General features: G+C 41.6%; 1 non-coding gene across 1 annotated transcript; it reads left to right on the plus strand.

Annotated features, from left to right (window-relative positions):
- The first annotated feature begins 16,686 nt into the window (after positions 1–16,686).
- On the plus strand, positions 16,687–16,758 carry TRNAC-GCA. The gene has a single exon. It is a non-coding gene; the product is annotated as a tRNA-Cys (tRNA).
- Positions 16,759–21,294: the final 4,536 nt, after the last annotated feature.

Below are 21,294 nucleotides of genomic sequence, written 5' to 3' on the forward strand. Positions count from 1 at the left end.
AGTTATGACCAACCTAGATAGCATATTGAAAAGCAGAGACATTACTTTGCCGACTAAGATCTGTCTAGTCAAGGCTATGGTTTTTCCAGTGGTCATGTATAGATGTGAGAGTGGGACTGTGAAGAAGACTGAGTGCCGAAGAATTGATGCTTTCGAACTGTGGTGTTGGCGAAGACTCTTGACAGTTCCTTGGACTGCAAGGAGATCCAACCAGTCCATTCTGAAGGAGATCAGCCCTGGGTGCTCTTTGGAAGGAATGATGCTAAAGCTGAAACTCCAGTACTTTGGCCACCTCATGTGAAGAGTTGACTCATTGGAAAAGACTTAGATGCTGGGAGGGATTGGGGGCAGCAGGAGAAGGGGACGACAGAGGATGAGATGGCTGGATGGCATCACTGACTCGATGGACGTGAATCTGAGTGAACTCTGGGAGTTGGTGACAGACAGGGAGGCCTGGCGTGCTGCGATTCATGGGGTCGCAAAGAGTCGGACACGACTGAGCCACTGAACTGAACTGAACTGAAGCTTTTTATTAGATCACGGTTCATCTTGCTTTGTGTTCTAGAGAGGTTATGATTGATTTGTCGGCTTTAACCTACCCCTGCCTTTGACTGTGTGGATCACAATAAACAGTGGACAATTCTGAAAGAGATGGGACTACCAGACCACCTGACCTGCCTCTTGAGAAACCTGTATGCAGGTCAGGAAGCAACAGTTAGACCTGGACATGGAACAACAGACTGGTTCCAAGTAGGAAAAGGAGTACATCAAGGCTGTATATTGTCACCCTGCTTATTTATCTTCTATGCAGAGTACATCATGAGAAACTCTGGGCTGGAAGAAGGACTGCTGGAATCAAGATTGCCGGGAGAAATATCAATAACCTCAGATATGAAGATGACACCAGCCTTATGGCAGAAAGTGAAGAGGAACTAAAAAGCCTGTTGATGAAAGTGAAAGTGGAGAGTGAAAAAGTTGGCTTAAAGCTCAACACTCAGAAAACAAAGATCATGGCATTTGGTCCCATCACTTCATGGGAAATAGATGGGGAAACAGTGGAAACAGTGTCAGACTTTATTTTATTGGGTTCCAAAATCACTGCAGATGGTGACTGCAGCCATGAAATTAAAAGATGCTTACTCCTTGGAAGAAAAGTTATGACCAACCTAGATAGCATATTCAAAAGCAGAGACATTACTTTGCCGACTAAGGTCCGTCTAGTCAAGGCTATGGTTTTTCCTGTGGTCATGTATGGATGTGAGAGTTGGACTGTGAAGAAGGCTGAGTGCCGAAGAATTGATGCTTTTGAAGTGTGGTGTTGGAGAAGACTCTTGAGAGTCCCTTGGACTGCAAGGAGATTCAACCAGTCCATTCTGAAGGAGATCAGCCCTGGGATTTCTTTGGAAGGCGTGATGCTAAAGTTGAAACTCCAGTACTTTGGCCACCTCATGCGAAGAGGTGACTCATTGGAAAAGACTCTGATTCTGGGAGGGGTTGGGGGCAGGAGGAGAAGGGGACAACCGAGGATGAGATGGCTGGATGGCATCATGGACTCGATGGACATGAGTCTGAGCGAACTCCGGGAGTTGGTGATGGACAGGGAGGCCTGGTGTGCTGCGATTCATGGAGTCGCAGAGTCAGACACGACTGAGCGACTGAACTGAACTGAGTATCCTTGGGATCCCATTCAGTCTTCCTTAAAGAGTGTATGTTCCCAAGTTACCATATGATCCTTCAATAGCACTCCTGGGAATATGTCCAGAGAAAACTAATTCAAAAAGAGACATGCACTGAAATGTTCATAGCCACACTATTTACATAGTCGAGACATGGAAGAAACTTAAGTGTCCACTAATAGATTAATGGATGTGGTACATATATATTCAGCCATAAAAAAGAATGAAATAATACTATCTGCAGCAACATGAATGGACCGAGAGACTGTCATACTGAGACAGAGAAAGACAAATATCATGTCATTATATCATATTACTTATATGTGGAATCTGAAATAAATGATACAAGTGAACTTGTTTCCAAAACAGAACGGATTCACAGACACAGATAACAAATTTATGGTTACCAAAGGGGACAATGGTGATGGAGAGCTGAATTAGGAGTGTGGAGCTAACATAGAGAAACTCGTCTATTCACGCACGTGTGCTCAGTCACTTGTCATATTCAACTCTTCTCAACTCCATGGACTGTAGCCCCTGAGGTGTTTCTGCCCAAGGGATTTTCCTCCTCCAGGGGATTTTCCTGACCCAGGGATCAAACCCATGCCTCTTGCGTCTCCTGTATTGGCAGGTGGATTTTTTTTTTTTTTTTACCACTAGTGCTACCTGGGAATAGAAACTACTATATATAAAATAAGTAAGCAACAAGGACTTACTGTGTAACAAAGGGAATTCTACTCAATAGCTTGAAATAACCTATAATGGAAAGGATCTGAAAAAGAACATATATATATATATATGAATCATTTTTTCAGATATCTGAATTACTTTGCTCTACACCTGAAACTAACACACCATTGTAAGTTAACTATACATCAATTTTTTAAAATGTAATGGTGCAACATGAAAAAAAAAGAGGTACTTTAAAACTGCTTTAAAAAAAGTATACCTTTCCATTAAGCTGTGTTTGATTTTCAAGGCATGTTTCTTATTTACAGTTGCCATGGGAAATTCACCAGACAAGGCATCATTGTGGTGAACCCAGCCTCTTCAAGTGGGTACCACTTTCACTTCTACTTGATCCTACCATGTCTGCTGGGCACCATGTCCCATGGTGCCAGTGTTTGTATTAGTTTCCTGTAGCTGCTCTAACAAATCACCATGAACTTGTTGGTTTAAAAGAACAGAAATGTATTCTATCACAATTTCAGACAGTAGACGTGAGAATGAAGTGGCAGCATGCTCTGGTGCCTCTAGAGGTGGACTCATTCTTGCCTCTTCCGGGTTCCCATGGGGCTGACATTCCTTGGCTTTCTTGCCTTGCACTCTACTTCATCTTCACGCATCCTTCTCCTCCATATATGTTTTCTCCTTTGTGTATTTCTTATAAGGGAACTTGCCATTGGACAGAGGGCCCATCCAAATCAGCCAGGATGATCTCTTTATCTCAAGATCCTTAATTTAGCTACATATGGCACCCCACTCCAGTATTCTTGCCTGGAGAATCCCAGGGACAGAGGATCCTAGTGGGCTGCTGTCTATGGGGTTGCACAGAGTCAGACACAACTGAAGTGACTTAGCAGTTAGCAGCATACCTTTTTTTCTAAATAAGGTAACTAACTGTCACAGGTTCCAGGAATTGAGATTTGAACATCTCTTTTTGGAAACCATTTTTAGGTCTACTAAAATGTCTTTTGTGCTAAAGTAAACAACACTGAACATCCCTCCTCATCTACCTTGCCTTCTAATTGTTGTTGTTGTTCAGTTGCTCAGTCATGTCCGAATCTTTGTGACCCCATGGACCACAGCATGCCAGGCTTCCCTGTCCTTTTGCCTTCCTCCTGCCTTCACTCTTTCCCAACATCAGGGTCTTTCCCAATGAGTTAGCTCTTCACATCAGGTGGCCAAACTATTGGAGCTTCAGCTTGGCATCAGCCCTTCCAATGAATATTCAGGGTTGATTTCTTTTAGGATTTGACTGGATTGATCTCCTTGCAGTCCAAGGGACTCTCAAAAGTCTTCTCCACACCACAATTTTAAAGTATCAATTCTTTGGCACTCAGGCTTCATTAAGGTCCAACTCTCACATCCATACATATACTGGAAAAACCATAGCTTTGACTATGCAAACCTTTAATCTGTTCATCTTGGGTGACCCTGTATGGCATGGCTTACAGCTTCACTGAGTTATACAAGCCCCTTTGTCATGAAAAGGCTATGATCCATGAAGGGATGCCTTCTAAGAGCAGGTTCTAAATCAGAGTTGCCTTGCTCCTCCTTGTCTTAGAGTTTTCATTCAGTTCAGTTCAGTTCAGTCGCTCAGTTGTGTCTGACTCTTTGCGACCCCATGAATCGCAGCACGCCAGGCCTCCCTGTCCATCACCAACTCCCAGAGTTTACTCAGATTCACGTCCATTGAGTCAGTGATGCCATCCAGCCATCTCATCCTCTGTCGTCCCCTTCTTTTTCATTACAGAAGGATAAAATGTTGTTTTCACTAGCACCTCCCATTTCCCTAAGACTCAGGCATAGCCCATAGGCACACCGACCGACAGGACTTCTTTAGATTGTCAAGGCCCAGTCAAACCAAAATTTTCTTTGGAAAGGACATTTCCTACCCTAAAAGATACTTAGGTCTGACCTGACAAGCCATACTTAGAAGTTCACTAGTTCTTCATCAGGGTTTGATTTCCAGGACTACTCAAAATACAGATTCAAACCTGGACCCCAGGGATAGTTAGTTATTCTGTTTCTCCCAGTCCCATGGCACTCTCAGATCCTTGTAAACTTAATTACACGTCACTCTTCTCTTAGCTCACTGTAGATGCTTTGTTGCCATTGTTCAGTCTCCAAGATATGTCCAACTCTTTGCAACCCCACAGACTGCGGCACGCCCAGCCTTCCAGTCCCTCATCATCTCCCAGAGTTTGTCCAAGTTCACGTCCATTGAACTGGTGATGTGTAGATGCTTTGCTTAGTCACTCAGTAGTGTCCAGCTGCTTGCAATCTCATGGACTGTAGCCTGCCAGGCTCCTCTGTCCATGAGGATCTCTCCAGGCAAGAATACTAGAGTGATTGTCAGGCCCTTTTGCTGGGGATCTTCCCAGCTCAGAGACTGAACCCATTGCAGGCAGATTCGTTATCAGCTGAGCTCCCAGGGAAGCCAGTAGAGGCTTTACTGGCTTTAATTAAAGTGAACTGACCTGACAAGCTAAGAATGCAACATTTCAAAATCACATATTGAATTACCAATATCCCCATCTTGAATAATTAGTACTTTAATAGCTAGGACTGAAATTAAATATATCAGAACAGAAAGGGACCTTCAATCATGTCACGAGCCTCTCATGTGTATAGATGAAAAAATTGAGATCCCAACATGATGAGTCACTCAAGATCACTCAGCTATTTAATGGTGAGTCACAATTACCAGTTATATACAGGAGGTTTCCAAGACCTCCTATAACCATCGAGGTTAAAAAACTTCAGCAGTAAGAAACTTTGAGTTTGAACCCAAATCCTGACACTTACTGTTGGAAGTGGCTCCAAAGAAGTCATATGGCTTTTCTCAGCTTGAACTTCTTCCTCTGCAACATGGAAATGGGTACCATCCTTCTGATAATCTGTGCAGTTCAAGTAAGACAGCAAGGGTAAAAGAATGTCTTGCCAACTATCAACAACTAAAGTGAGGTCCTCAACAATAGAGAGCATGTTGTATCCTTAGTTGCCACTCTGGCACATGGCTCCGTGACTGAAACTGGAGCAATGTTTAGGGAAAGCTGAGCCAGTGGTCAAGGGAGGCAACTACTTAATGAAAGTGATTGAAAGTAGAAAGTGGTGTCACCTTCAAACACAATGAGATTGCGATAGAAACAGAGATTACAAGCGCTGGCTCTGGAAGCTGACTGCCAAGATTCAAATCCAAACACCAGCACTTACTAGCTGTGCCACTTAGAGAAAATCACTAACGTCACTGTGGTTTAGTTTCTCATTTGTAAAGGGAGAAGAGTCCTGGCACTCACCGCATGGAGTTTAGGTGAGAACCAAATGATACAAGGCCTGGCATGGAGTGACTGCCCAGACGTATTTTTATTGTAAGTTCATGTTTGTATCCTTTCTTGGAAGGTATTCTAATCCAGCTTCTCTTTGTTTGCGTTTTCAACCTAATTTTGGCACTGTGCCAAAATTATCATGGGTTTCCATATGCTTTATCTCACTTTGATTTCTTTAAAAAAGTGAAGATCATAGAAATCTTTGTATTAACGTACAAATATTCAAGGCAACAAAAGGCACACGGATAACCAAGGACAATACATCAAGATTACATCATGCTGCATCAAAGCATCTCTCTGATACCTTAGGGAAGCCCAGCTTTGAAAGAAGATGCCAGAGCATTAGGCAGATTACAAATGAGATTCCCATAAGCTCACCCAGAAGTGATGCGATTTAACCTGTGGTTCTCACTTGGTCTCCTGGCATTCCTTTAGAAATGCCATTGTCTGTCTAATCTGTTCTGAGCATCAGTAATCCTATAATTTTACTGGCAACAAATGACTACATGCTTATAACCCAAAGCTACTGCGGGGACTAAAGAGAGTGAGCCGCCCTCCCTACCTGCTCTTGCTTGGCACTTTCCCTGGGGTGCCCCGCACCCAAGTCTGCATCCTTCTAACAGATTTTACCTTCAAAAATCAATGTAAGTGGCCTTGTCACTTCAAAAAATGTTCTCCTTGCTATTCCTCTACACATTTAGCTACAAGATCCAGCAAGGAAGGACCTGAGTCTGATGCTTATTTATACCTGAGTGACGCAGCACAGTGTGCTACAAGTACTCAGAAGTGATTTTTTGAATGAGACAAAAAATCCATGAAAAAAAATTTAGTTAGCCTCAATGGTTTAAATGAACAAGCAGAAATCCCAAATACTTTTATGAAAAATGTATAAAATAAAAGCTTGAAATGTAAAAAACATCTCATTTGCCTGATAATTGGGGAAAGATCAATATTATTTGACATTATCAATCTAGCTGTGGAATACTGATGGTCTGTGGAAACATTGGTTGAGACCAACTAAGTATATACTGTTCAAAACCACATTGAACAGTAAGGGGATGTAGCAGCCGGGGTGGGAGGGGAGTTTGGGAGAGAATGGATACATGTGTGTGTGTGGCTGAGTCCTTTTGCTGTTCACCTGAAACTATCACAACATTGTTAATTGGCTATACCCAAATACAAAATAAAAATAATAAATTAAAAGGTATAAAATGGAAAAAAAATAGTACGTAAATCAGATAAAAGGTGAAGTGTGATCAACTTGACAAAAACTACCATTCCCTGGTGGCTCAGATGATAAAGAAGCTGCCCTCAAGGCAGGAGACGTGGGTTCGATCCCTGGGTCAGGAAGATCCTCTGGAGAGGGGAAAGACTACCCACTCCAGTTTTCTTGCCTGGAGAATCCCGTGGACAGAGAAGCCTGGCAGGCTTCAGTCCACGGGGTCAAAAGAGTTGGACAGAACTGAGCTAATAACAGTTTACTCTTATTAGCACAACCTGAACTCACCCTCACTGTCAGTTCAGTTCAGTTCAGTCGCTCAGTCGTGTCCGACTCTTTGCGACCCCATGAACTGCAGCACGCCAGGCCTCCCTGTCCATCACCAACTCCCGGAGTTCACTCAGACTCACGTCCATCCAGTCCGTGATGCCATCCAGCCATCTCATCCTCGGTCGTCCCCTTCTCCTCCTGCCCCCAATCCCTCCCAGCATCCGAGTCTTTTCCAATGAGTCCACTCTTCACATGAGGTGGCCAAAGTACTGGAGTTTCAACTTTAGCATCATTCCTTCCAAAGAAATTCCAGGGCTGATCTCCATCAGAATGGACTGGTTGGATCTCCCTGCAGTCCAAGGGACTCTCAAGAGTCTTGTCCAACACCACAGTTCAAAAGCATCAATTTTTTGGCACTCAGCCTTCTTCACAGTCCAACTCTCACATCCATACATGACCACTGGAAAAACCATAGCCTTGACTAGACGGATCTTAGTCGGCAAAGTAATGTCTCTGCTTTTGAATATACTATCTAGGTTGGTCATAACTTTTCTTCCAAGGAGTAAGCTTCTTTTAATTTCATGGCTGCAGTCACCATCTGCAGTGATTTTGGAGCCCAAAAAAGTAAAGTCTGCCCTTGTTTCCACGGTTTCCACTGTACCACGGCATAAAACTGAGAAATTAGTTAACTCCTATGTACTGAGGCTTCCTATGCTTTAATGGCTATAAGTCCATTCTTTCTAAACATCACAAAAGGCTTACAGCTTAGACATTATCATTATTATTTAAAAATTTTTAAAAACTAATGTTAATAAATGTTTTATGAACTACCCAGAGACAAAGAGCTAACCAGTCAAGAAACTATAATTTAAATCCATGCATGTGATGCAAAGCCCATGAGCTTTCTCCACTACCTAGTTTGCAATAAGTAAGAGAGTAGAAAACTAACACAGAATTTGAAATTAGCAACTACTTGAAAATATCTGTAAAATCTAGGTCTAGAAAGGATAAGAAGCTAGTTCAAAGTCATATTCCCCTCAGTTGTTCACATGTGCTTTTTTCTATGGAAGTGTAGTTGATTTATAATATTGTGTTCATTCCAGGTGTACAGAAAACTGATTCATTTATATATTTTTCTCAGTCTATTTTCCATTATAGAATATTACAGAGTATACAGTTCTTCTGTTATATAGTAACTTATTTTTTTTTCTATTTTATATATAATGATTTATAACTGTTAACCCCAGACTCCTAATTTTCCCTCCCCACCATGCCTTTACCCATTTGGTAACCAGAATAGAGTAAGCTTAACACATTCACTCAATAACTAACTCACCAAGAATTTTTGAGCAGGTTTTTTTTTTTTTTTTTCTGTCACTGGAAACACAGGTATAAACAAGAACATTCAATAACTAACTTGCTAAGAATTTTTGAGCAGGTATTTTTTTTCTGTCACTGGAAGCACAGGTATAAGCAAGAAAAGACCCCAGCCTCCAGGAATTTTGCAATCTATTAAAGTTGACAAGCAAAGAAATATATAATGATAATACCATGTAATTCATACTCATAACAGGGCATTCCTTTGTATATTTCCCTAGGTTGTCATTATCAACTTTCAGTTTTCTGTTCTACCATTCCTCACACCAAAAAGCTCCTGAGAATACCTAAAATATTGGAAATATAGATCCACTTAAAGGTTAGTTTCATACATTTAATTAGCCTAGCACTATTAGAATAAAGCTTTCTGTTTTTATCTGTCCTCTTTCCCCTCTTCTTGGTAGCCGCCCCTTTCCAAAAGCCATATCACTCTCATAAAAGCTAATAGCTAAAGACCTTAGTAGACATGTCTACAAAAAAAAGACATACAGATGGCTAGTAGACACATGAAAAGATGCTCAACATCACTGAAGAAAAGAAAATCAAAACCACAATGAGGCACCACCTCACACCAGTCAGGAGAGCCATCATTAAAAAGTCTACAAATAACAAATGCTGGAGACAGTATGGAGAAAAGGAGACAGCTCCTGCACTGTTGGTGGGAACATAAGTTGGTACAGCCACTGTGGGAAACAACGTGGAGGTTCCTCAGAAAACCGAAAATAGAATTACATGATCCAGCAATCCCACTCCTGGGAATATACCCAAACAAAACTATAATAGAGAAAGATACACACACCTCTATGTTCATGGAAGCACTGTTCACAAGAGCCAAAACCCGCTAACAACCTAAATGTCCATCAACAGATGAATGGATATGGAAGCTACAGTACGCGTATATGATGGAATACAACTTGGACATAAAACAGAATAAAATAATGCTATTTGCAGCGATGTGGATGCAACTAGAGATTATCAAAGTGAACTAAGTCAGAAAGAGAAAGGCAAATGCCATATTATATCACTTAGGTAGGAGAGATGTTTTCCAATATAGATGACTGAACTGAGAAGTAGGAGTTCATATTTTTTGCAAAATCCTCTTGTGACTAAGAGCTTCCCTTGTTGCTCAGCTGGTAAAGAATCTGCCTGCAATGCAGGAGACCTGCATTCGATCCCTGGGTTGGGAAGATCCCCTGGAGAAGGGAAAGGCTACCCACTCCAGTATTCTGGCCTAGAGAATTCCATGGACTATACAGTCCTTGGATCCTGAGCATGAAAAAGAGGCTGACATGAGATGAAGCCCACAGCCCGGTAGGACGTCTGCTTTATTCGAAGGATGAGGGGGAAAGATTGGAGGATTTTAGCTCTAAGAGTGGACTGCAGGTGAGCCACAATGAATGCAGGTGCATCTCTTGGGAACTTTCTGTCACCTAAGCTTGAAGGTGTTAAGTAATGGTGCAAATGAACCTATCTACAAAATAGAAGCTGATTCATAGACATAGAGAACAGATTTATGGTTGCCAAAGGTGGTGGGGTGAAGCAAGGACTGGGGGGCTTTGGGGTTGGTAGATGCAAACTATTGCATTTAGAATGGATAAACAACAAGATCCTAATGTACAGCACAGGGATTAGTCAAATCCTGTGATTACATCATAATGAGAAGATATTTTTAAATGTATTTTTTTAATAAAAAAAAAAAAAGCTACTGGCTATTCCTGACTGACAGAAACCAGGACAGAGAAACTTTTCCAGAACTTCTGATCTTGGGACCAGAAACATCAAGATATGTTCACTGGTGGGCAAATGATTTAAGATGCAAATCCCAGGGCCCAGTTTTGGAAGAGAGCCAGGCCACACCTAGAGTCGCATATGTCTAGCTGCCTAATGACCATCACCTCTTAGATATCTCAAAGCTACCACAGCTCAATATGTCCAAAGCCAGATTCGTACCCTTTGCCCCAAACCTGGTTGTTTGTCAGAGTTCACTGTTGCAATGAGTATCATACTAAGCCACTTAATCACGCAAGCTGGAAGTAGGATTTATCGGAGTTCCCTTCCTCCCCACCCCGCTTCAAGTCCCACTATCACTCGCCCTTGTTATAATCACTCCTAAACAGTTCTTCATTCTGTCCACTTTTCTCCTTACTTAACATCCTCGAGTCTAGGTGACAAAAAGTTCCCAAGAGATGCACCTGCATTCACTGTTTCTCACCTACAGTCCACTCTCAGAGCTAAAATTCTCCAGTCTTTCCCCCTCATCCTTCAAATAAAGCAAACGTCCTACAGGGCTGAGGGCTTCATCCCATGTCAGCCCATATCATGCTCAACAGCATCTACCTTAGTCCCACTAGGACTTTGCAAAAACTGTGAGCTCCTATTTCTCAGTTCAGTCATCCACATCAGGAAAAATATCTCTTTCCAAAATGACCAGGTCATATCCTTCACTGTCAGCTCTTCTGTACCACTCAGAGAGCCAGAACAACCTGAATTCTGCTTGAGGAGTGTTCTACAGTTGCAAAGGTCCATTTACTTGTGTGAGTATCAGAAAGTTAACCTCCTGCCCCCAAATCCTTGACCTAAGGACCAGGTGGTAGGGATCAGGTTTGATTTCTTTCTTCATTGCATCCCTAAAACCCTACCACAGTGACCCAGACAATGCATTCCAAAATATCCACTCTGTCCATGAATGCAAATATATTATATTTAACCCTTATCTTGTGTAATTGGTACTGATGATGGTAGAAAATTGCAACTATTTCAAAAAGATCAAAAACAAAAAAAAATTTTATATTGGCAATTCCTTTAACTTTCTTTTAAAACATCAGGCATGTTTAAATCACAGGTGAGCTAAGTGCTAAATCCAAATAACCCACCTTGAGATTCATAGACAAAACAAGCAGTTCAAATGACTCCTTATAACAAACTGGTTGGCAAGGGGAAAAGTGTCCCTACTCTCATTTTAAAGGGCTTCTGTTTATATTTCTGGAATTGAGCTGTAGGAGCTGCTCGTATATTTTTGAGATTAATTCTTTGTCAGTTGCTTCATTTGCTATTATTTTCTCCCATTCTGAAGGCTGTCTTTTCACCTTGCTTATCATTTCCCTTGTTGTGCAAAAGCTTTTAAGTTTAATTAGGTTCCATTTGTTTAGTTTTGCTTTTATTTCCAATACTCTGGGAGGTGGATTATAGAGGATCCTGCTGTGATTTATGTCAGAGACTGTTTTGCCTATGTTTTTCTCTAGGAGTTTTATAGTTTCTGGTCTTATGTTTAGATCTTTAATTCATTTTGAGTTTGTTTTTGTATATGGTGTTAGAAAGTGTTCTAGTTTCATTCTTTTACAAGTGGTTGACCAGTTTTCCCAGCACCACTTGTTAAAGAGATTGTCTTTAATCCGTTGTATATTCTTGCCTCTTTTGTCAAAGATAAGGTGTCCATAGGTGTGTGGATTTATCTCTGGGCTTTCTATTTTGTTCCATTGATCTATATTTCTGTCTTTGTCCCAGTACCATACTGTCTTGATGACTGTGGCTTTGTAGTAGAGCCTAAAGTGAGGCAGATTGATTCCTCCAGTTCCATTTTTCTTTCTCAAGATTTAACCCAATCAAAAAATGGGCCAAAGAACTAAACGGACATTTCTCCAAAGAAGACATACAGACGGCTAACAAAAACATGAAAAGATGCTCAATATCACTCATTATCAGAGAAATGCAAATCAAAACCACATGTGGGTACCTTTTCATGCCAGTCAGAATGGCTGCTATCCAAAAGTCTACAAGCAATAAATGTTGGAGAGGGTGTGGAGAAAAGGGAACCCTCTTACACTGTTGGTGGGAATGCAAACTAATACAGCCACTATGGAGAACAGTGTGGAGATTCCTTAAAAAACTACAAATAGAACTGCCTTATGACCCAGCAATCCCGCTGCTGGGCATACACACCGAGGAAACCAGAATTGAAAGAGACACGTGTACCCCAATGTTCATCACAGCACTGTTTATAATAGCCTGGACATGGAAGCAACCTAGATGTCCATCAGCAGATGAATGGATAAGAAAGCTGTGGTACATATACACTATGGAGTATTACTCAGCCATTAAAAAGAATACATTTGAATCAGTTCTAATGAGGTGGATGAAACTGGAGCCAATTATACAGAATGAAGTAAGCCAGAAAGAAAAACACCAATACAGTATACTAATGCATATATATGGAATTTAGAAAGATGGTAACGATAACCCTGTATGTGAGAGAACAAAAGAGACACAGATGTATAGAACAGTCTTTTGGACTCTTTGGGAGAGGGCGAGGGTGGGATGATTTGGGAGAATGGCATTGAAACCTATATATTATCATATGTGAAATGAATCACCAGTCCAGTTTCTATGCATGAGACAGGGTGCTCGGGGCTGGTGCACTGGGATGACTCAGAGGGATGGAATGGGGAGGGAGGTGGGAGGGGGGTTCAGGATGGGGAACACAAGTAAACCTATGGTGGATTCATGTCAATGTATTGCAAAACTGCTACAATATTGTAAAGTAATTAGCCTCCAATTAAAATAAATAAATTTATATTTTTAAAAAGCGGGGGGAGGTTCCATGGTGGCTCAGTGGTAAAGAATCCACCTGCAATATAGGAGCCTCAGGAGATTCAGGTTTGATCCCTGGATTGGGAAGATCCCCTGGAGGAGGGCATGACAACCCACTCCAGTATTTTTATCTGGAGAAACCCGTGGACAGAGGAGCCTGGCAGGCTATGGCCCATAGGGTTGCAAAGAGTTGGACATGACTGAAATGACTTCAATCTGTCGACTAAAAAATTACAGTCACGACCTGAAAGTAGTTATTTTATTTGGCAAGAATGTTTAGGACTCCAAGCTGGGGAGACAGCATCTCAGTAGCTCTGAGAAAACTGCTCCAAGAAAGCAGAAGAGAAAATCAGGCTATATACAAACTTGCAACAAAGAGAGCAGGCAGTCTGAACATCAAAGATCAGGTATCAGGTTAAGGAATTTAGCATTCTATGTATGGGGAGATGCAAACCTCTGGGATTACTGAATTCATTCCTTTCATACGCATGTCAGCTATCTGGGGCCAATCCTGTTTTCTTATTCACCTTGTCTTTCAAATTCCTCCAGCTCCTCAGCAATCACCAGGGGAGGTAGCAGCATCTGCTGGATCATAGTTTGAGAGCCCTCATTCACATTTGGAGGCCAGGAATCACTGATGGCTGTGACATTTCTTGTTTATTAATATGCCAGGAGATATTTCATTTCACAGTATGAACTATCATTTTAAAGTGTCTATGAATGGTTCCTAACACTACATCTGATTCATGTTGTTGCTGAGTCACTAAGTCATGTATTCTTGCCACCATTTCCTTGGGCTCCAAAATTACTGTGAACAGTGACTGTAGCCATGAAATTAAAAGACATTTGCTCTTTGGAAGAATAGCTATGACAAACCTAGGCAGTCTATTTGAAAGCAGAGACATCACTTTGCTGACAAAGGTCTGTATAGTCAAAGCTATGGTTTTTCCAGTTGTTATGTATGTTGGACCATAAAGAAGGCTAAGTGCCAAAGAACTGATGCTTTCAAACTGTGGTGTTGGAGAAGATTCTTGAGAGTCCCTTGGACAGCAAGGAGATCAAACCAGTCAATCTTAAAAGAAATCAACCCTGAATATTCACTAAAAGAACTATTGCTGAAGCTGAAGCTCCAATACTTTGGTCACTTGATGTGAAGAGCTGACTCTGGAAAAGACCATGATGCTGGGAAAGATTGAGGGCAAGAAAAGGGGGCAACAGAGGATGAAATGGTTGGATAGCATCACTGACTCAAAGGACATAAGTTTGGGCAAAGTCAGGGAGATAGTGATGGACAGAGAGGCCTGACATACTTCCATCCATGAGATCTAAACTATTTTTAAAATAGTAGGTCTTATAATAACACCAAAAAGTATGAAAAATAATCATTTCTCTGCCAGAAAATGGTCATAAATACTACACTCTCACCTCAATATTGAAAATGAAAGTGGCTGGGGCAAAGTGTGCCAGAGATGTGGGTGCTTTGCCAGATCTTCCCTTCAATTTCATGGGGAAGTTGGCTCGTGAACCATGGCAAAGATCATTGCTGATACTCCCCAAAATAATAAGCACCATTACCTGATAGTAGTGAATAGCTTCTTCCAGCTGGCTACAACTGTTTCCTTTTCTAAACAGCTCAAAACCTTACACACAGTCTGTAGATTTTTGGAGCAGTTCTTGAAGCCCAAGAGGACGTGTGTGGGACAGCTGAGACGCACGACAGTGAAAAGTTCCAGTCTCCTTTCCGCTGGAAGAGGGCACACCTAGTGCTGTTTTGAATGGTCTTGTTTTTTAGGAAATGGTCCTGTCATTCAGGTTGAAGGACGCGGTTGCGTGACTAATTATGTTTTCATTGCAAACTGCTCCACCATCCATTATGCAAAAGCCTTAATGAGCTATTTCTAGAGAGGGCATACCACATTACAGTCCTTTCTAGGAAAACATTCAGTGAATAATTTTAGAGCAAGAATGCCAGCTCCAATACCATCTTCTGTAGTGGGCCCTCTCTTTGGTAAAAGTGATCTCTCCTGCTTTTTAAGTGTTATCAGGATTCATCCATTGCTCTTCTATTCATACATTTAGGTTAAAAAAAAGTTATCTTATTCATTGGTTCAGTTCAATAGCTCATTTGTGTCCAATTCTTTGTGATCCCATGGACTGCAGCACACCAGGCTTCCCTGTCCATTACCAACTCCCGGAGCTTGCTCAAACTTCTGTCCATTGAGTTGGTGATACCATCCAACCATCTCATCCTCTGTCATCCCCTTCTCCTTTTGCCTTCAATCTTTCCCAACATCAGGATCTTTTCCAATGAGTCAGTTCTTCACATCAGATGACCAAAGTATTGGAGTTTCAGCTTCCGCATCAGTCCTTCCAATGAATATTCAGGACTAATTTCCTTTTGGATGGACTGGTTGGATCTCCTTGCAGTCCCAGGGACTCGTAAAGGTCTTCTCCAACACCACAGTTCAAAAGCATCAATTCTTCTGTGCTCAGCTTTCTTTATAGTCCCACTCTCACATCCATACATGACTACTGGAAAAACCATAGCTTTGACTAGACAGACGTTTGTTGGCAAAGCAATGTCTCTGCTTTTTAATATGCTGTCTATGTTAGTCATAACTTCCCTTCCAAGGAGTAAGCTTTTTTAATTTCATGACTGAAGTCACCATGTGCAGTGATTTTGGAGCCCAAGAAAATAAATTATTTCACTGTTTCTATTGTTTCCCCATCTATTTGCCATGAAGTGATGGGACCGGATGCCATAATCTTCATTTTTTGAATGTTGAATTTTAAGCCAGCTTTTTCCCTCTGCTCTTTCACTTTCATCAAGAGGTTCTTTAGTTCCTCTTCACTTTCTGCCATAAGTGTGATGTCATCTTCGTATCTGAGATTATTGAAATTTCTCCCAGCAATCTTGATTCCAGCTTGTGTTTCATCCAGCCTGGCATTTTACATGATATGCTCTGCATATAAGTTAAATAAGCAGGGTGACAATATACAACCTTGACATACTTCTTTCCCAATTTGGAACCAGTCAGTTTTTCCATGTCGATTCTAACTGTTGGTTCTTGACCTGCATATAAGTTTTTCAAGAGGCAGGTAAAGAGGTCTGGTATTCCCATGTCTTGAAGAATTTCCCACAGTTTGTTGTGATCTACACAGTCAAAGGCTTTGCCATAATCAATAAAGCAGAAGTAGATGTTTTTCTGGAATTCTCCTGTCTTATTCATACATTTTCATAAAAGGAAACGCCCAAGGAGTGAACATAAGTCACTTGATGTGGTATGACAAGTCTTTATTCATTATATATTAAGTGGGAATGTGAATATTATCCCACCACAGACAAAATAGATACAGGATTATTGATTCACAATTTCTAAAGCTGGTTCCAGGTACTATTGATAGTGACATGAATCAGCAGACTCTTCTGTAACTTTTTACATTCTAAATTAGCTACTGTAGACTTGATACCATTTTTGCTTTTTAAACAGCTTCTTTTGGGGCTTCCCTGGTGGCTCAGACGGTAAAGCATCTGCCTGCAATGCAGGAGACCCAGGTTCAATCCCTGGGTAGGGAAAATTCCCTGGAGAATCCCATGGAAAGAGGAGCCTGGTGGGCTATAGTCCATGGGGTCGCAAAGAGTCGGACACAACTGAGCGACTTCACTTTCACTTGAGGTATATTTTACATATCATAAAATCTCCTCTCTTCAGGTATAAAAGTAAATAATCTCTAGTTAATTTACTGAGTGATACAACCATCACCCTAAATCAATTTTAGAAAATCACCACTCTCCTGATAAGATTCTTTGTGCCATTTACAGTCATCTCCATTCCTACCCCTTGCACCAGACTACTACTGACCTACTTTATTTCTCTGTAAATTTTCCTTTTCTGGACACTTCATGTACGTGGAGTCTTATGCCTGGTTTCTTGCACTTAGTGTAATATTTTTGAGGTTCGTGCATAACATAGCATGCATCAGTGGTTTATTCCTTCTCATCCCATTGCATGGATACCTGTAATTTGTCTATGTATTTTCCAGTTGATGGGCTCTGGGTTGTGTGTACTCACTCATGTTCAATTCTTTGCAGTCCCGTGGACTATAGCCTGCTAGGCTCCTCTGTCCATGGAATTTTCCAGGCAAGAATACTGGAGTAGGTTGCCATTTCATACTCTAAGGGATCGTCCCATCCCAGGGATGGGAAGTCTCCCTCATTGGCAAGCAAGGATTTTGTTTTTAAACCACTGAGCCAGCTGGGATGTCCTAGTGGGCTTTAAGTCGATTCTTTTTTTGGAGTCATCCTGAATCAAGACGTTGTGGACATTTGCACACAAATCTGTGAGCACACACTTCTTTGGGGTAGATACCTAGAAGTGAAATTTCTGATCTGTTTAGTCTTATTTCACACAAATTCATTGGCTATGTACATTATATAAGTAACTTGTGCCCTATGGAAGGATATATAATGAATGAAACATTCTCTTCTGGGGGAAATAAGACATGCACATAAGAAACATATAAAGTAGTGATCTAGAGAGGGGAGTTTTTGAGGTAGGAGAGATTGGGTTCAGTAGGGAAACCCATGGACAGAGGAGTTTGATGGGCTACAGTCCATGGGGTTGCAAAGGTTTGGACACAACTGAGTGACTAACACTTTCATTTACAGTTATTACAAAATATTGGCCACATTCCTGTGTTATACAATATGTCCCTGGGCCCATGTTATACCCAACAATTTGTACCTTCCACTTCCACACCCCTGTGTTGCCCCTTCTCCCAACTGCTTATCACTGATTTGTTCTCTGTTCTTCCACAGCTCCAGTGGTAAAGAATCTGCCTGCAGTGCAGGAGACTCAGGAGATGCAGCTTCAATCCCTGGATTGGGAATATTCCCTGGAGGAAGAAATGACCACCCACTCCAGTATTCTTGTCTGGAGAACCCCATGGAGAGGAGCCTGGTGGGCTACAGTATATAGGGTCACAAAGAGTAGGATACAGTTGAACAAGCATGCATGATCCGTGAGTTAAGACAATAACTTGTTAATCTTAGCTCAGGTTTAGTGACATCCCCAGTGCCCCCCTCCCCAGCCATCGCTATATAGCTCTTTTGTCTGTCATGTGCCAGCAATTGCTTTACTTTGTTGATATCACCACCATCATGTTGGACTCCTCTCTTCGTGTAAGCCCCAGAGGGCAGAAATTGCATTGTATTCACCCATGCATCTCGATACCCAAGAGCAAAGCCTAGCCCAAAATAGTTGTTTAGTTGCTGAGTAAAGTGATCTTCACTGAACATTTATTGAAAAAATATATATATTTAGCTGAAATGATAGAGAATCACATTGGATTCTAGTGAGAAACCTGGGGCAATTCAAAAACACTTATACAAAGTACCTTGGTTCTAAAAAGTCCAGGAAATGTCACAGCTGTGACTGTTCTCAACAGACCCATCTTCCCACTATTCCACCCAAAGAATGTTAAAGGTAGGGGGTAATCTCTCTAGGCAAATTAATTTAGAAATAGAGTGCAAACCATTTTGTTTATTCTTTCATTTATATTTTATATTGAAGTATCGTTGATTAACAATGTTGTGTTAGTTTCAGATGTACAACAAAGTGATTCGGTTAAACATATACATGTATCTATTCTTTCTCAGATTCTTTTTCCACTTAGGTTACTACAGAACATTGAGCAGAGGTCCCTGTGCTATACAATGCATGCCTGCTCAGTCACTTCAGTCTTGTCCAACTCTGTGCAACCCTGTAGACTGCAGCCTTCCAGGCTCCTCCGTCCATGGGATTCTCCAGGCAAGAATACTGGAGTGGGTTGCCATTTCCTCTTCCAGAGGATCTTCCCGACCCAGGGATCAAACCCGGGTCTCTGGCATCTCCTGCATTGGCAAGGGGCTTTTTATCACTAGAGCCACCTGGAAGCCCATGCTATACAGTGGGTCCATGTGTATATGTCAATCCTAAACCCCCAATTTTTTCCTCCCTCAACATTTCCCCTTTGGGAATTATAAGTTTCTTTTCTTTTTCCCCACCTCCCATACATTTGTTTTCTAAGTCTGTGAGTTTGTTTCAGTTTTGTAAATAAGTTCATCTGTATCATTTTTTTTCAGATTTTGCAAATAAGTGATATCATATATTTGTCTTTGTCTGACTTCCCTCACTTTGTATGATAATCTCCATATCCATCCATGTTGCTGCAAGTGACATTATTTCATGACCTCTCCCAGTTCTAGTCTGCAGACTGCAGGATTTCCCAAGGACGTGTGGGCCTGGATGCCATTCTGTTAGGGAATCAGCCCTTCAGGTTGTGTGTTCTCCTGCAGGGCCACATGCCTGGCAGGATGAGCAAGTCACACGGCAAGGGTCCAGCAAGCACAGAATGCTGACACTGAGCACAGAGCCCCTGCCCCCACAAGGCATAACAGACTAAGATTCAGCAGTGACACAAGCAATCCTCTTTGACCCAGAATGCGTGCTCATTCATTCAGTCACGTCTGATTCTTTGTGACCCCATGGACTGTAGCTCACCAGGCTCCCCTGTCCATGGCATGTCCTCCTCCAGGGGATCTTCCCGACCCGGGGTTCAAACCCAGGTCTTCCGGGTCCTGCCTTGTCAGGTAGATTCTTTATCACTGAGTCACCTGGGAAGTCCAGGAGGGAAAGGATGCTTATTCATTTAAGAGGAACACAGAGAGTGCCTGTTGAAGGGAAAAAAAGATGAAGGAACTAATATTTCTTGGCAGTTCTTTGATAGTAAGAAGCAAATAAATGATGCATCATTAAAGAAAAGAAAACATGAAGATACAAGGAGTAGCTCATCAAATTGGAAGGAAAGTCAAAGAAATGGGCTTCACAGGGAGCAGGACGCAGGGCAGTTTCTGGAGATCCAGAAGGGGCATACAAGTGACTCGAAGGCACATTCATCTGCAGGAAGAACTCCAAGTGTTTTCCATGTCATTGTTCCCCCTTAATACCTAATTCCAGAGTGAGAACCTCTGATTGGTCTCAGTTTGGTCATATGGCCACCTTTTGGTGAGGAGATGCAGGTCACTTTGATGGACAGTCTCATCACGGGGATATCCAGAGTACAGTTGGAGTACTATTCCCAGAAAAAGGTTGTAGATGTTGAACAGCAGGAATAAGAGCTGACCTTTACATTTGTTCTCCTTGGGGACTTCCCAGGTGGTGCTAGTGGTAAAGAACCTGGCTGCCAATATAGGAGACTAAGCAGAGGTGGGTTTGAACCCTGGAGGAGGGCATGGAAACCCACTCCAGTGTTCTTACCTAGAGAATCCAATGGACAGAGGAAGCTGGTAGGCTCCGAAGAGTTGGACATGACTGAAGAGACATAGCTTGCATGCAGCAGCTGTAGGCAGTACCAGGGAAAGAAAGAGTGAATCTCAGCAAGTATTAGCAAGCAGGCCAAGGGGTTTGTACAGAGAACTTGCCTGTGTTTAAAACCTGAGAGCATCACTCTTACAATTTTCCCTGTATTGGCAAAATCTAGGCTCTTTCCACTATAAGCAAATTGAGCTGGGCCTTCAGAGGTGGCTGAGGTTCCAAATGGCAGAGATATAAAGGAGAAGAAAGTGGGAAATGACCGAGCCATTTGCTATGGCATGCATTTGATATTTGCAGCATTCACTTCAACTAGAGAAGCGGAGATCCTTTGTAAATGTTACAGCAAGAAAAAAAAAAAAAAAGGCACGCTTGGAGTTTCCTCTGAGACTCACAAACATTCTACTAAAGGGAAAGCAATCCAAGGCAACATTTGTTTAAATTAAAAATAACAATAAAAGGGAAAACTTGACATCTATTCCCGGCCAAAAGGTTGAGCATTAAATAACATTTAAATTTGGCTTTGATTAAAAAAAAAATGTATGTTGTTTTGGATAGCTATATTTAAGCAATTTTTGTAAGCCTCAGAGGGAACTAAAAATGCCTTAATTGCTTCCTCGTTTTTACATACTCTATTATATGGAATTTCAGCAGCATCTGTCACCAAATTACCAGTATTACAAAAACATTGTATATTTTATACGTGGAATAACCTCAAATACCTGAAAATACCTCCAAGTGTTTGAGGAGCCAATTGAGCT

The sequence above is a fragment of the Oryx dammah genome, unplaced genomic scaffold (genome assembly GCF_014754425.2).
Source record: "Oryx dammah isolate SB20612 unplaced genomic scaffold, SCBI_Odam_1.1 HiC_scaffold_3, whole genome shotgun sequence".
NCBI classification, from domain to species: domain Eukaryota; kingdom Metazoa; phylum Chordata; class Mammalia; order Artiodactyla; family Bovidae; genus Oryx; species Oryx dammah.